Raw genomic sequence first — 17,787 nt, 5'->3', positions numbered from 1 at the left:
TGGGTTTCTTCCCAATGTATGTCCGACAATGATGTAAAACTGGGTTATTCTTGAATCAGACACTCTGTTACGGAATCTCAAAAGAACAAGAATCGTAAGGTTCTAGGGTTAGTGTTCCTACCCAATATATGTCTAATTGTGATATAAAAGTGGGCCGAAAAGTGACAAGAAACTGCTTTATTAGTCACACAGACCCTACTTATTAATTTCTGCCTTTATGGTACTGCAATTTTGCTGAAGTAGAGTGAGAGAAACTTGGGTGTACAGGTGTCCCAATTGTCATGGTTGATGGAACTTGATGTACTGGTCATGGGTTCAAATCCAGAATATGAACCTTCGTTTCAGCACCACAATACCTCATGTAGTTGCATAAATTTGTGTCTCACTTTCAAATCACACTGACACATGTCCATCTGTTTAGCTTAAGGTCACTATTCTCCAAACCAGTGATCAGAATGGATCCTCACATAACCAATCAACACAACTCTGCAGTGTTGAAGCATTTAAGACCATTAGGCCAACTTTTCTCTCAAACAGCGTAAAACATCCACACTATGGTGACGTCAATCTCTTTAAAATCAGACCTTAGGTCTTGCTACCGCTAAACAAAGATCTGAGGACATCCCAGTACGGGTCACGTCAGACCGACCTTGTGCGAACTTTTACCAACCAATAGAATGACCAATCATAAGGCAGCTTTCTCGTGCTTTACGGCACTAATTTCAAATTGGCGACTACGCTTCGAAACATATTTGGACAAATTCTCGATTACAAATTTGAAAACTAAACAAAAGAACATTCTGGAGTGGCTAATAGATGGTCTAGATTGTATGGATTCAGTCGTTAAACCTGTAACTATCTTTCGGAATACCCCGTGTTAAAAGTTTTCGAGGTTGTATGATTAGAAATCACATTCTGACTGTCACTTTCATGATCTGGTAAGCGATGCTCTGATCGGTCGAATGAAAGGTCGTTCTGACGTGACTCCTAATGGGATGTCTTCAGGTCTTTGTTTAGTGGTAGCGAGAACTAAGGTCTGATTTTAATGAGATTGTGGTGACGGAAACACAACTAGTATCACATGTATTCCAATACTTTATTCTATTACAGAAATCCATTTTTTTATACTATATATACATCAGTAGTGAAAACAAAAAACTTCTGAATACCATATTTGTGCAACTTATACTTAAAGATGGTGTCAGTTATCTTCAACTTGCTGAATATGAACTTTAACATTTGGTCATGACAATATTAGTGTTGGAATCAAGAGTGCAGCGTCCAGTTCATGACATCACTTTAAAGCAGATATCTGAAACCACAAAAAACTGAATCAAAAATCTTATCTGGAGCTCTGTTAAAATACTGTAAAATTTGCATTTTATCTCAAAACTCAAATAAAATATTTTAAATATTTCAAATGCACACATTTCTCAGCCCATTTATACACTTTATTAACAACAATTAGTGAAAGCACACTTTCAAGATTTATTTTCTGGCATATTTCTCAGCAATGGTGCCCCAAAACTGCTACCCTTTTGATAATTCCAACCCAATAAGTACATAGAAGGTTGCATGATCAAAAACATAAGAACAAATAGTTGAAGGCAAGTGTTTTAAGAAGCACATAGTGTTTCAAATTAAAAATATGACTAAACTTAATCAAATAGATTGCAAACATATGTCCTAAGTCTAGATGTATACAATGAACACTTCTCAAGAACATCTGTACATCCTTACAACAGGACTAACTTGCATAATTTCAGAGCAGATTTGTTGATATGCTATTTCCGATGACCTAAAAATGCGTTTGTGGGGGAAGTATTTAAATGTATGGGACCCATGTATTTTACCTGAAGTTGAACCCAATCTATGGTATTTAATGAAGGGTGTTTTAGCAAGGGATGACTGTATTTATGTTTATGTTGCAACATTGCAAAAAGAACCAACATCAGATATTTCAAATCCTTATCTTGAACAAATATACAGTTTGGAATCCCAATAAAATTCACATTTCTTGAACTGATTTGCCGCTCTGATAAAGGGTACTTATATATTTTATTATGTGGCTGTTTTCTCAATATCATTTTCATTTTAACACTTAGATCAATTCATAATATTTAATACACTCCTGTGTCACCATTTACAGTGTTGATATTTTCCATTCATCACTCCAATTTACCGGTATATGCATAAAACCAAAAGGACTAAACGAAAATGCAGTAAATGTAGATAAGGGGGCACATGTGAAGTATGTGCACTTAAAGTAACAGCAGTTAAAAAAATAATACTATGCCCCAAAGTACAATGTAATATAATTTAGCATCGACGACAAATTCAATATGGTTGACATGGTGGCCATATTTAGAATCTAGATATTATCACTGTCATCTTGTTACAATAACAAGCAACTAACCAAGTCACCGAACCTGACCACCCAATCACTTAACTCGTCCCTTATAACAAGGATAGGTTGCAGTGGACGTATTCTAACACAGAATCACCACGATGGACTGATTTTTGTGATTCTTGGATTTCTTGGATTGTCATTAAAGTAAAAGTTTTAAACAACTGAAGGTTGATGCAAGCTAACATTAGCTGACTTCAACACTTGGTACCTGAACACATAACACATCTACAGACTGAATTTGTTTAAAATATATCAACCTTGGTCTATGTTTTGTGTCGTTATATCCGCAGCCATGTTATTTTCTACCACCTTAAAGGAAGATAAATTTGAAAGTGACTATTGAACATAACATGTCTTTACACACATGCCGATTCTATTTTATGTTGTAATTTAAATTTCATGTCCATTATTCATGTGTTCAATCATTTTCAGATGACTTTTGGACCCCACAGCCCCTCAATACCTGAAAAGTTCATGGTGAATCTCAAACCTGAACTGTGTTCAGATAACAGCAGTTATGTGGGTGATTTCTGACCTGCTGACAGATTATTGTTCAGATCAATATTTGCTTCAACTCAGACACCCACCTCAATGCAGTTATGTTTGCGATTTCGGACCTTCTTGATTTTGACTGATTTTGCTGACTTTTTGCCTAGTTTTACATTTAATGTATATTTTATAAAAATAAAAGTCCAAACAAAGGAAACAGTGGATAAATAACACATAACAAGCCATGAGGAATTTATCATCCTTTAATTTTCAAACCCCTGATGAAATTTGGAAGTTTAATCTTACCCAAAATGTTGAAAAACTTACTTTTCCACATAAATTTTTTAACCAGATGTTATTCTTCCACCTTATTTGATTTGCAGATTTCCATGTCAGACAAAGATCAAGCGGTGTCATAGGATTCCTTTTCACTTGATCAGGAGGGATGCTGTTGTGTGCCAACTGAAATAAAAAATATGACGATGATAATCAATGCTAGTCCATAGTCATACCGTCATTGGGGCCTTGGTCTATAATTCAGGGTACGATTTCATTCTGTCTTACCACCTGCACCAGGTGCAACAAAGTGAACTAAGCAGGTTGCACCACCAAAATTTTCTGTTATTTTGAATTTTAAATAAATTCAAAGAAAAAAACCCCTTGAGAATGTGCTCCAGAATTTATTTTGAGGTGAATCTGTACATGCCTTTTCATATCATGATATCGAGTAAACAACCTTAAACAGAAGTCTCAAAGTGTCTGTTGTGATTGTAACCTCATGAGTGACTGTTCTAGTGGTAATTGTGAAGAGTCCTGCAAGTTCAATGCATTCAGACCACCTGTGTATTTCACTATTTTCATGAACTTTTGTTTCCTGGATTCGAAAAGACTTGCAGCCAGTTCTAAAAGAATTCAGTTTTCCACTTATGGTTGGAAATGTTACCTGCACTGGGTGCAACCTAACCTCACCTAAAAGTTACCGACACCTAGGCCTACTTGCACAGAACAATCTTAGCTACAATCGATCTTAGGCGGCTACAATCAATTTTACAATCACCATACAATTGTCCTATTCCACTTGCACAAACCCATCTTAGTGTGATTGTAAGACGGCTCATCTAAGATTGAAATCTTCAACGGTGGAGGTACGAATATCTTAAACTCGACTCCTGTCTACAGTTGTCTGCCAACGCGCATAGCTTGCTGCGTATACAATAAGTGGAACTGTTCACGTCACAACATGTACCTCCCTCCATGGCACCTTGCACAGTTTCAAGAGAGGTGCCAATTATTTGAAGGAAACGATTACTAGAATGATGGCATATATTTTTGTCGGCATTAATAGTGTCATGATTTAGGAATTCAACAGTTATCTGTTGCAACTTGAGAAATACCTACTCATGTTTTTTTATCAAAAGTATTGAAATACGAATAAATATATTATTTAGTGACACAATCATTATGAAAATTAAAATAAACAAGTATTTGTCACAAAGTGACGAAATGTCCCCCGCCTGTATATACACCATAGTACCAAATATGAAAACTATCCAGCGATTAGTTCTTGAGATATTGAGGCAACACCGTTTTCCAACTCCAAAAGCAGATTTGCCTGCTGTGACCTTGAAAATGGGGTCAAGGTCACCAAAACCGACTGGTGTCTGCGGAGTTTGTATATACACCATAGTTCCAAATATGAAGACAATCCAGTGTTTAGTTCTTGAGATATAGCGGCAACACCGTTTTCCAACTCTAAAAGCAGATTTGCCTGCTGTGACCTTGAAAATGGGGTCAAGGTCACCAAAACCGATTGGTGTCTGCGGAGTCTGTATATACACCATAGTTCCAAATATGAAGACAATCCAGTGTTTAGTTCTTGAGATATCGCGGCAACAAACAAGTGGGACGTACGGACGTACAGACGTACGGATGGTCGTGAATACTATATCCCCCGCTCCGCGCGGCGGGGGACAATAATACTAAAAATATTTCCTTATAACATAACACGGGGGAGCTTTTCGTAAAATACTAAATATATCCTTCATGCTTTCATTTCGTTGCTGTGACAAAGGATGTTATGAGTACTTTTTCAAAACACAGGAAGACGCAGGATTTCAAGAATGCATGGGAAATAATAATAATGAATAATGTTTCGAGAAAGCAGTTGTTTAATACATGTATATATTCACTTGGTATTAATTACATTGATAATTATTTTTAAAAGGTGTAAATTTTACTTTTGCTATTTATGGGATATTTTACACAAATTTCAAATGTCTCATCATGTGTATTTGCTTGTTTCTTTTCTTTTTAACTCAGATTTTAAAATCCCTCGTCCCCTGCCAACTCGATTTTAGATTTAGACATGTTTGACTTCATCTAATATTTATTTGTAAATTAATTTAATGATGAACTAAAGACAAAATAACTGACACGAATGGGACCGAAAAGAATAACATGGGGAGCTCAGCGATTCTACAACATTAATACACTGGGCAAGGTAGATTCTACGCTACATGCTTACACAAAGGGAAACCACTCTCATCTAGAGTATAAACTATGATTAGCTGCCCTTGAGTTATCGAAAAGGTCACGGACGTTACTAATCGCTTGCATACAACTTTTTATCCTTCCCTTGATTAGTGAAAAGGTATGTTGTTTCCCACTTCTTTCAGCATTGAGTCCGGTGGGTATAGTACTTTTACTTTTAGCTATCGATTCGATAGTTAAGTGGTTCACTATTGCAATTAACGATATTTCTGACGTTAAATCTTAAATTAAAGTGTTGATTTGAATCATAAAGTTAACAAAATAACGAGGCAATATTTGAACATAAGGCAGAATATTTATGTGAATTAGATGAGGTCCTGCACGCCATTTTGTCAAGTTTATTCAGGGACCACAACAATCTTAGCTACTTAAGATTGGTTTGGACCAATTGTAAGTTTCGCTTGTAGCTTACAATGATCATAGCCTACAATCCCTTTGATCAATTGGACAGCGATTGTAGCCGAAGCCTAAGATCGTGATCTTAAGGATTTACAATAATTGAAGTGCTAAGATTGTTCTGTGCAAGTGGACCCAGCAATGTTTTTACCTGCACTGGTGGGGCTTGTATGTAAAGAAAACGATCCCTGTAATTGAATGTGATTATGGCTATTAATGTAGTGTTTAAGTAATAGTATAGACAAATACTACAATGACAATGACAGAATTTGCTGCATATATTTCTTATTTATCAATAAGTCATTAAAGCCTTAATCATGTTAATGATATTAAACATAACTCTAAGGTAATGATTGTTCTCTTCCTGTCAACATTAACAGATTTCTACATTCAGCTGTTTATTACTCAAAATTGTGTATCTTGTGTAAGTGAATAGGCAATATAATCAGAAACCTATTATCAGGATGAGTTGGTTTTCAAACACAGAGATCCATGAAAAACGTTTGACAGTGACCATCATACGTAAGGGCAATGTGTTGAATTGGAACCCCTTTGATCACATGTGTCTAATGGTACGCTCTCTGATTGGGTGCTGCCTAACTTCCTTCTTTCTTACATGTCATTCACTGGATACAATAGATCATATTTGAAGATATTGATGAATTTCAAAACAATTGTCATACACACTGGTATACCATAATGACATTATATATGGAAATAAATACCTTCTACAGCAATTTAATATCATCTAACAGTTCTGGAATAGCTAAATATGCAAACAAAAGAATCAACATGTTTTTACACTATACATGACTTATTGTACAATAACTTACATGTCTGAGTAGTGGAAGAAAACAACATTTTAAACATATCTGCCATGTTCGTCATGCTCAAACTCAGATAAAATTTTTGAATACATTTCTGGTGACTTTATTCCTGGAACCACACAAAAAATGACAGCTTCATAACAATTGTAGGTTATTAAAGAAATGTAAAAATAAAGCATCAATGGATTCAAGGATTACATTAAAGTTAAAGTTCATAAATGTGCAAGTTATTGAAATACACACAACAGAACCTCGTGCAACATTGTCACCATATATTGAATTACATGAGCAGTCTGTGCCCCAAAATGATGGGTCAACTAGCCCGAACAGGATTTTAGTGTTGTCATTTTGACTATTATTAATTGGACTTACTACATCGAGCACAATATTACTAGACTTGCGTTTCAAATTTTCAGGAAGAATTGCTCAAGCAAAACATGTTATGTGTTTACAGTATAAAGAATTAGTACATGCATTATAGTATACTTTAAAGTACCAGACAACAGGCTACCGCTTGCTACTTGAATTCCGAAATGAAAAGACGTTGATACTTCATTGTGTTCAGTAGTATACAGTGCAGAGTCTGGTGAGTCCAGTAAAGAGTCAGAATATAATATAGCAGTTGCCTTATTAGTCTACAGCAATTTGTTATCTGCAAATATATTAAAAAATATTGGACATTACTATTTAATTGGATTAGGAATTCCACAGAGATTAGATAAGTACGTAAAACATAATTTTAACAGTATGATTAGAGAATCAAGATGATATTTTTAAGATTAGAAATTGAATTTGTCCCCAGTTTTAAGAGGCTTGGGTAAACCCTGTAGTGACCAGGCTCCATGGTCCAGTGCACAACATTTACAATGTAGGTCTAAACTAAACAGGGGGCCCTAGCACTTGACCTTACATCTTCCACAAACAGCCTGTCAGCTGAAAAGGAACATAGCAGTTTTCTTATAATGTTCAATTCTTCCAATCCAGGTGCAAAGAGTTTTAATATTTATAATATTAATAAAAAAACATATACTTTATGCTGACATCCCTAGCACCGGTTAAAATGATGGTGACTCGCTCGTATTACTTTTCCCATTTCTATTAGATTGGAGACACTTATTTCAGAATATGATGAGCAAACTTGACTCTTGTCAGGTAATATTATCAATACACCAGGTAGGCACCTTGCACAAACATAACTTGAGAAAGACAGAGACGAGTTCAACAAAAAATACCACAACAAGGTAGTGCACATTAGCTCTGTTGTGAGGAAGATACTGATTTTACAACTAAAGTGGACACTTTCTAGCACATTTTACAAACATACATAACCTGAAGATACCATATTAATTGTGTTACGACAAAGCATGTGCAGATAGTTGTGGGAACCTTGGTTTGTGTCTCTTACAAACTGATACAAACAGTCTGTATTCATAATAATCAATAAAAATAGCACATTATAATACTAGAGTATAAGAGTATTTAAAAAATTGAACTGTATAACTTTGTTTGTTTGTTGTTTAATGCTGTACTAAGCAATATTCGTGCTTTGACAGCTGCCTGTAAATAATCAAATCTGGACCTGACAATCCAGTTATTGACATCATGAGCATCAATCCATGCAAATGGGATACGATGACATGCATCAACATGGTCTCTGAGCCTGACCCCTCAACCACGTTATGACAAGGATAGTCGCCTCTTAAAGCAAGCATGGTTTGCTGAAGACCTTTTCTGACCCTGATCTTCACTGGTAAATGTGTATAACTAAACATGCTGAAGTAGTGCCAAGATCATGTGGCACTTGCTGCCAAGACAATGACAAGAACTACAGTAACAATATTCCCTCTATTTGGGTACAACACAAATTGTCTAGAACACTGAGAACTAGGCACATTTGCTCTTAGTCCTTATTAAAGTGTGCTGGTACTGTACAGACAAATCTTATTTTGGAATGTATCAGAAATAACAGGAAAATGACAAGGACAAATGCAGGCCAGTAGACAAAGTGAAAAGAAAAATATACAATATATAAAACACTGCCAAACAGATCACTATTTAAAAACAACACTATGTCATTTTTTGTATGTACAATGACATTATAATTGGGGATTCAATTATACTTACTAAAACAGGATGTTGCCAGCAGTGTTCACTACGGTTCATGATAAGGTATTCTCAGTTTTGTCCATTGCTCATAGGCAGATGTAGTGTCTGCTACTGTCAACAAAAACATTCCAACATTACACCCTACACTAATCTGTATGAGTTAAATGGATATATATTCATCAATAAAATGGTATTTTGCCTTCAGACATTTAGTTATCAGAGGATTACAGTTAGTTAGATGCTGTAGGCCTAGTCATAATCTTAAAACAACACAATTATTCAGGTATAAATGGATAAATTTGAGTTTGTTGACAGAGGTTGCAAAGAAACAATACAGATGTAGACTGACTAGTGTAATTAACTAACAGTTGGGGAATGTTGATCATGACTTGTTATAAAGTCTATCAATCCGCCTCTCTACTATCAACAAATATTTAGGCCTAAAAAACAAACACTTTCACCAGCACTTTGAGAATACCAGGGTCACGTGATGGTGTTTTGGAGCATTTTCAGTTGTTTGGGACTTCAGAGCTTGAATAAATTTTCTGCCTCCGATGCATACTGCTGAAATGTAAACAAAATACGACATATAATAGTATATATATGTAAGTAAAAATTACTAGTAATTACTACCAGTTGGACTAAAAGAAACGAGCGATTCTGAAAAGGAACGTGACCCAATCGTCTTTGGATGCAAGTGATTCGCGTCAAAACATGGGCGCTTGATACCAGGCAACAACTCCAATACAATATACGATAGGTAGGACTGTAGGACATACTGTTTCGGTAAAGCACTCTTTCTTTTGGAATAAACGGCATTTATGATGCGTGACCTTGCTTGTGCACGTCGACGTTGTTTCTAGGGACGCAAAGAATGCAAGGCTACCTGTAGAAAACACGCACGACATTACGTTCCCATTTGTGGCAATGGTAGGAATATTGAAGAGTATTTATTGGTATGAAAACACCCACGTTTGTTGTGCTCTATTTAGAGAAAAGACACAATTAACTAGCTTAAACTAGGCCTAAGTTGAGTGGAACAAATGACGTGACCTTACACAAAATGGCGGCGGATGATGATGCATGACGAGGTCATGTGACCAGCTGGTGATGTATTATTATCAATGGTTACCGTATAATTTTCTTCATGATAATGTAGATTCTATTTGTAATTCCAGGTGACTGGGAAAATACTGGAATGGTGGTTGAAAGGTTTGCATGGCGCATTTCACCATTACGAAGCTACTTCTACATCTAGAAAGCTAGCTGGTTACAGGCTGAAGTTGCTCTGCGGTAATCTATTTATTTTTCTGTTGAGACAGAGCCTGGCTTGCATACCGTCGACGTAGACTCGTTGACCAATGAAAATCATTTTAGACATGCTCCTTTGCCGTTACCTAGTAGTAGCAGTAAATGTTAGTCTCCAGAGACGTAGAGACCGTCTTTGTACCTACTAGTAGCAGGTCATAGTTGCTAACAACTCTGTGCTAGTAGTAGGTAATATTTCCTGGATCGGGTGGATTATTTTGACTTCCACCGACGTTAACAGGGAGCCCGTTCAGAACATAGGTCGTGCTATCGTTAAGAAAATCGCGATTAAAATTAGCGGTAATGAGGTTTTGAGTATCGACGATAGCGATGTATACTATTGTTACATGGATCTCTGGAGAACGGATAAAGAGCGGGAAAACTTACAATAGCAAGGTATTTGTAATCGGAACACATTGAGACTGCGTGTAGATGCTTCTAGTGGTGATGGTATGGTCGTAAAAGATCAGGTGGTTGCCGACGCATTCGGTAACTGATTCTATATTCCCCTAGACTTTGAATTACTAGATTCCCACATGCCCTTTTATCAAGCATCCCTATGCGATAGGTTAGAATACGAACTCACTTTTAATGACTACGGCAGAGTAATCAAAACCGGTGGTGAAGATGCTAGCTATTCCATTGACAATATCTCGCTGGAGAACGATATGATAACAGATCCTGAATTAGCCAGACAAATTCGTAACCATTATACAGGAAGTTTAGCCATTTTGTACGATCGCGTGCTGCGACACCGAAAAATCACGAGGGACAAAAAAGATACGATGTAGAATATCAATCTAAACGTTCCCACGAGGTCATTGAAGGGTATTTTAATGTTGTTCGAGGACCCCTCCAATGCATTTAAAAGAAATACCCAGAAGTTCTACAATCCCAAGATTACAAAAGTAGAATTGACTATCGAGGGCGTTCCTAATCAACTATATATTCAAGGAATGCTAGCGTATCACCAGTGGGATGAGATTAAAAAACTCCCTTCTATAAAACGAAGCCCAGAAGTTAACGCAGTCGTGAAAGATCTGTCTCTCGGGGGTATATCGATTGGTGAATACCTCACCACGAAGTAAGCGCTATGGCTCGACATGCGAACAACGGACGATGACCAACTACACGGCAGTGGGAGGAGAATAGAAAATGCTAGTGAGGGTGTCACTATACAGATAACGAAGCTCCAGGAAACAGCTGGTAAATTAAACATATATTTGTACGTGATTATGGATGCGCAACTTAATATACAGAATGGAAGATTCGTGCAAGCAATCTATTAATAATCTTTTACCTAAAGAACCACACTGCGCAATCATATGCGGAAGTACGGGCTGTGAAAAAACAGCTTTTATTCTAGATATTTTACAAAGTCATTATAGGGACGTTTTCGATCATATTATTATTCTGTGTCCGACTATAAGCGTTAATAAAACATACCTATCGAGAGATTGGGTAATGAATGACGACGGGGTACACAGAGTCTATCCGGGCGATCGTTTACAAGACTGTTTACGAGTATGTCACGAAAAATACAAAGGAGAATCAACCCTTTTCGTAATAGACGAATGCAGCGCGAGTAAAGAACTCACAAAAAAGAAAGATATGCTTTCGTATTTAGCATTCTCGGACGGCATACTCAACATAGCGTTTGGGTACTTACTCAAAAAAACAACTCTGTCCTGAAAGATCTCAGAGAGCAGACCAAATAGGTAGCACTGTTTCATTGCAAAGATCGAGATTCATTCGAGGAATGTTTATGCGAAAATGATGTCATTTATATCAAGCTCGAACGAGATAAAGTCAGAAAACTGTTATCGGCAACGAAGCACTGTAAACTCGTATTAAAAACCGATCAACCAGCTGCTTATGCAATTGCTTAGCAAAATGTAGCAAAATTATGGCAAAATGTGGCAAATATAGCAAAATGTAGCAAAATTATAGTAAACTGAACATTAGCGGTTAATATGACATAAAATGTGGTTTGAAATCCTCATTCTTTCGAAACAGTTCATTATTACGGGATGTATTGGATATGCCATATTATATTATGTTAGACTTAAATATCTCCTTAGGTATTACATTATGGAATGCGATGAACTCATCGAACAAATGCTCAAAGATGAGCCTGATCAACATGTAGATAAATCTTGAGATAAACATAGAGAAAAACTCGCCGCTTTAGTAGCCGGTTCTCAATATTTGGGGGAAAATTATACCATCGAAAAAATTGATAACATGACGGAGGAGGAGCGTAAACGACATAACAAAGCATTAGAACAACTCGAAAAAGCTCAGTCACAATGGGCGCGGCAGAGAATGAATAGATTAGACTTTATTCATGAAGAACTGCGTAAGGAAGGACATTCAATTCAAACGATTAAGGATGTCGAATCTGCCATGCACGAATACTTCCTCGTTTATGGGAAAAAAATTGACCAAATACCGAGACCAACAATGAGTCAGTTTTATACACCGTCAGAGGCTCAGAAAAACCGCGAGGTCATATTTGTGATTATTGGGTTATCAGCTGTTGCAATTTTCAGCTATACAATAATACAAATGATATGATAGATGTATAAACCATGAATCAGTGCAGATTTACACTCATGGGTAAGCCGACTCTATGTAACCGACCCTGTGTTGATATTTACTGCGGCATACACAATTATTACATCAGGCGCAGAAACATTAACTATACGTGTTCTGTATGTGGGATAGGGGTCAAAGGTCGTTATTGTTTATGTAAGAAACACGGTGCTGATAGGGTCAGGAACCAGATTATTTATGCTAGGAAGAGGGATTACATCAATGAGAGGAATAGGTTGGGGAGAATACGTATTTAGATATACGAAAAACAACCAATTAGACATTTGACTCATTTTGCATATACCATTCAACCACAATGGTTTTTGTCAGAGAGTTGAAGGCTATGGCAAAGCAACGTGGGCTGAGAGGTTTTTCGATAGTTCATATTTAGATATAGCCAATTTATATGCCCTTCAAAGGTGGATCTTATATAGATTTACCCCCGTATTATAAGAAGAAAAAAGCCATAATTAACGTAAAAAATAAATCCGATGATTGTTTAAGAATGATGATAAGATCTGCATTGTTCCCTGTAGATTCTAAAATTGCAAATAGACCTTCGAGCTATGCTCAAAACGATGGACTCAACTTCGATGGTATAGACGAACCTACACCAATATCACAAATTGATAAGGTGGAAAAGCCAAATAATTTAGCTATAAATGTTTTCGGACATTCTAAAGGAATTGTTGTACACAGGATAAGCTCCGCTCCGGAACATATTCCCAGAATCAATTCATTTCTGATCGAAAAAGATGGAAAATATCATAATACATGGATAAAGAGTTTAAACAGGCTATTATACGATCAAACAAAACATAAAGAAAAGAAATATTTCTGCGAAAGATGCCTGCATGGGTACAGCAGACAAGATCTATTTGAAGCGCATAAAGAAGACTGTAGAGGTGTTGGACAGACCGCTATCAGGATCGATATGCCTAAAGAGGGAAAAAATATATTAAAATTTGAACATTATTGTAATCAAATGCCAGTACCGTACGAAATTTACGTCGACTTCGAAGCGCTTATCAAACCCATAGAAAATACTGAACGCAATACTGATAGTAGTTTTACATACAAAACTCAAGAACATATTCCTTGTGGGTTTGGATATATAGTTGTAAGGTATGATGGGAAAACAAACCAGCCCGTGATTTACAGAGGTCCCGATGCAGCGGGAAAGTTCCTAGAATATCTACAAAACGAAGAGAGAATAATCAGGGAAAAATTATTGTGTAAGAAACCCATGTGTATGACAGGGATAATTGGAGGTCCTATAAGAAGTCAACGAGTTGTCATGTTTGTAACAAACCCCTGAATGGGGATTCCATAAGAGATCATTGCCACGTCACAGGTAATTATCGGGGGGCCGCGCATAACGAGTGTAACTTAAAACTAAAAATGAATTCTCAAACAATACCCATCCCCGTTGTGTTTCATAACCTTAGGGGATACGATTCACATCTCATTATGCAAGCTATCTCAAAGACCGACGGCGGTTTAACGTGCATTCTTAATAATATGGAAAAATACATATCGTTCTCGTTGACTAAACCTATACATTATAGGGACAAGGATGGGAAATCAAGAATAAAGCAAAGTAATGGGCTTAGATTCATAGACTCTGTACAGTTTCTGTTATCTTCCCTGGACAATTTAGCTAATGCGAACAATCCCGATGACTTTGCGATAACAAATCAATATACCGATAAGATAACTCGTCATTTGTTGCTGAGAAAAGGTGTATATCCTTACGAATATATGGATGATTGGTCTAGATTCAACGAAACTGAATTACCACCCCTTGAACCATTCTATAGTAACTTAACAGAAACTAAAATAACAGATGCCGATTATGAACACGCTCTGACGGTCTGGGATAAATTAGGTTGTAAGAATTTAGGCGATTATCACGATCTGTACTTAAAAACCGATGTACTGTTACTCGCCGATATATTTGAGATATTTAGAAAGACATGTTTAAAACAATACGGCTTGGACCCGGCATGGTACTATTCCAGTCCCGGACTACCGTGGGATGCATTGTTGAAGAAGACCGGTGTAGAACTAAAACTACTCACAGATTACGATATGCACTTGTTTATTGAGAAAGGATTAAGAGGTGGTATATCGATGGCAGCGAAAAGGTATTCTAAGGCTAATAATAAATTAGTGGAAGGATACGATCCGAGTAAACCCGACACCCACATATTATATCTCGACGCTAACAATTTTTACGGATGGGCTATGAGTCTACCTTTACCCACATGTGGTTTTGAGTGGGTCGATGATATCAATGTGAATGATGCGAATAAAGGGTACATACTAGAAGTTGACTTGGAATATCCAAGTTCGCTACATAAAGATCATAACAGTTATCCGCTAGCTCCCGAAAGATTTATGGTTAATAAAGATTGGATGTCGGAATATCAACGCTCCTTGATGGGTTATATATAGAATACTAGACGAGCTCCCGTGTAATACCAATTTTATGAAACGAGTGAATAGTTCTAGTATATGACGAGCGAAAGCGAGTCAGATACCACAACTATTCACGCGTTTCATAAAATTGGTTTTACACGGGAGCGAGTTAAGTATTTTATTTATTACTGGCCATTTATAACGTTTTTTTAAGAATTATACTGTTGAGTGTGAATAGGCTGACACCTACACGATCCACGGCATAATCCAACTGAGTTTAACACAGTAATACTTCAAACACGTCAAAAGTTGAAACGTATGAATTTAATACCATACAACGGCCCACCTTTAGAATTCAGGCGTCCGTTCCACAAAATTATCGTAGCGTTAAGGTTATCGCAACTCACATACTTTAACTTAGACCAACGACTGTCGTTGCGATACAGTACGATCGCCTTGTGGAACGGGGCCTTGCATCTCAAAGTTTACAATCACGTCACAGTACCCGATGACGTAATTTGTGGAATTTTGTTGCAAGATCCATCGGCGAAACAATGCCATGTGACGTCAGCCTAGCAACAAGGTTGCTGGGGTCATCGAGTGTGCATAAACTCCTCTCAGTGATCTATCATCTCCACCCGCAATGTCGTTGAATAAGCCAAGGGATGTCGAGAGCTTTCAATATTTGTTCGTAAAACGTGTTCCGAGAGTACCTAAGCACGCGTTTTGGTATTACACAATGTGTAATACCGCTGTATGTTTATTAAACGGCTGATCTCTTCACGAGCAAGTAATAAAGTAGGTTAGCTAACGTAGAAAAACTCATACCAAATTTGATGGATAAGACAAAATATATAGTTCACTACAGAAATCTCCAGTTGTATCTATCGTTAGGTATGAAACTTAAGAAAATACACAGAGTTCTAAAGTTTGATCAAAGCCCTTGGATGGAGCCCTATATAAGGCTGAACACAGATTTAAGAAAGATAGCTACCAGCGATTTCGAAAAGAATCTATATAAGCTCATGAATAACTCAGTATTTGGTAAAACTATGGAGAATCTAAGGAAGCTTGTTGATGTTAAATTAGTCAGATCTAACGAGGAAGAAAGACTCAGGAAACTTATAGCCAGTCCGGCTTTTAACAGAAGGAAGATATTCGATAACGACTTAGCCGCGTTGCATATGCAGAAGAGTCATATAAAATTCAACAGACCGGTGTACGTCGGTATGAGTATTCTCGACTTGTCAAAACACTTAATGTATGACTTTTATAAAAACAAACTTAAGAACCAATACGGCGATAGATGCGAGGTGTTATATACCGACACAGATTCTTTGTTGATGGAAATACAAACCGAGGATGTGTATAAAGATATGGCAGAAAAAATAGATATGTACGACACGAGCGATTACCCAAAAGATAATCCACTGCACAGCGTAGTAAATAAAAAGGTGTTAGGTAAGATGAAGGATGAATGTGCTGGGACCCCTACAGCGGAGTATGTCGGATTAAGACCTAAGATGTATTCTATAAAGAAGTCCGATAATGGGGAGATAAGAAAAGCTAAGGGTGTTAAGAAGTGTGTGGTAAAAAAGCATATCAAACACGAACAGTATAAAGAATCATTATTCAACGGTAGAACGTTCAAACACGAGATGAACTCTTTAAGAAGTTACAATCATAGGATATATGGATTAAGAATGAACAAGACATCATTATCCCCCTTAGATACAAAGAGATGGATTGATAATGATGGTGTAACTACATATGCTTATGGTTATGGTGGTAATACCGTACCATCGGGAACAACTCTTCTCGTACAAATGCCCTACCCGGTCCATCTTGAAGATAATAAAGAATAGGCTCCCCTTCTTTCATAACCAATCGACTAATGTTATATGTCTTAAGGGACCATATGGGATCGGTTGCGCGACGTAGGCCGCCTTCGAGTTCACCGGGCTGGTATAAATATCTTACCCTTACTCTATCCGGAAGTATTCGTTCCTTGCCTCTCCTCGGTGCTGAAGATTTGGAAGTCACGGATTTCATTTTAATAGCATCGGATGGTTTCTTCCCTATTAATCTCGTTACTTCATTATTCAGCGCTGATACAACAGCTGATAATCGTGTCACCCATTCGGTTGATCTCAATCGGTCGGATTTCATTTGTCCGGTTAAATCTTTCGACGATAGCTTGACTGCGGTGGGCCTCTCTTTCACCACGCCTGATTTCGACACATCGTGCTTTGTTAACAGTTTAGTTATCGATCCCATAAACTCGCGACCGGGATCTACTTGAAATAGCTTAGGCCATTTTAGTGGTCCGCGTTTATATATGCGACTCAGTGCATTAGCTACTTCTGTTGAATCTTTCGAGGTTAATGGCTCAGCCTCTTTGTATCGACTAGACACATCCACTACAGTTAAAGCGTATTTATACGTTTTGCGTTTTACCTTATCATGGGGAAGAAACAAGAGGTCAGCCTGATCAAAAATATCAAACTTCTTCCTCGGTATATAACGCGGTGCCGGTAAATATATTTGCCACATCGCTTGTTTCTTTAACCAATCCTTGGCCACATCTTAAGATACCTTAGCCGCGGTGGCTAACTTTTTTATTGATCCTACACCTTTCCATTATCCTCGTGGGCTATAGTAAATTTTATTCATTATTAATTAATA

At 37.1% G+C, this 17,787-nt stretch overlaps 1 long non-coding RNA gene across 28 annotated transcripts; it reads right to left on the bottom strand.

Annotated features, from left to right (window-relative positions):
- Window positions 1-1,082: 1,082 nt before the first annotated feature.
- LOC124133974 lies at window positions 1,083-10,306 on the bottom strand. 28 transcript variants are annotated; one of them, XR_007218878.1, is made up of 5 exons: window positions 10,233-10,287; window positions 9,240-9,339; window positions 8,797-8,889; window positions 3,227-3,361; window positions 1,083-1,312 (listed from the first exon to the last, which is right to left on the bottom strand). It is a non-coding gene; the product is annotated as an uncharacterized LOC124133974 (long non-coding RNA). The 28 variants fall into 28 exon arrangements; XR_006861029.2 differs by lacking the exon at window positions 10,233-10,287 and adding an exon at window positions 9,911-10,097 and having other exon boundaries at window positions 8,797-8,886; window positions 9,240-9,342; XR_006861043.2 differs by lacking the exon at window positions 10,233-10,287 and adding an exon at window positions 9,911-10,097 and having other exon boundaries at window positions 8,797-8,886; window positions 9,257-9,342.
- Window positions 10,307-17,787: the final 7,481 nt, after the last annotated feature.

Source organism: Haliotis rufescens, unplaced genomic scaffold (genome assembly GCF_023055435.1).
Source record: "Haliotis rufescens isolate VD_foot unplaced genomic scaffold, xgHalRufe1.0.p SCAF_65, whole genome shotgun sequence".
NCBI classification, from domain to species: Eukaryota; Metazoa; Mollusca; class Gastropoda; order Lepetellida; family Haliotidae; genus Haliotis; species Haliotis rufescens.
This window is presented reverse-complemented; position numbering and strand designations above follow the sequence as displayed.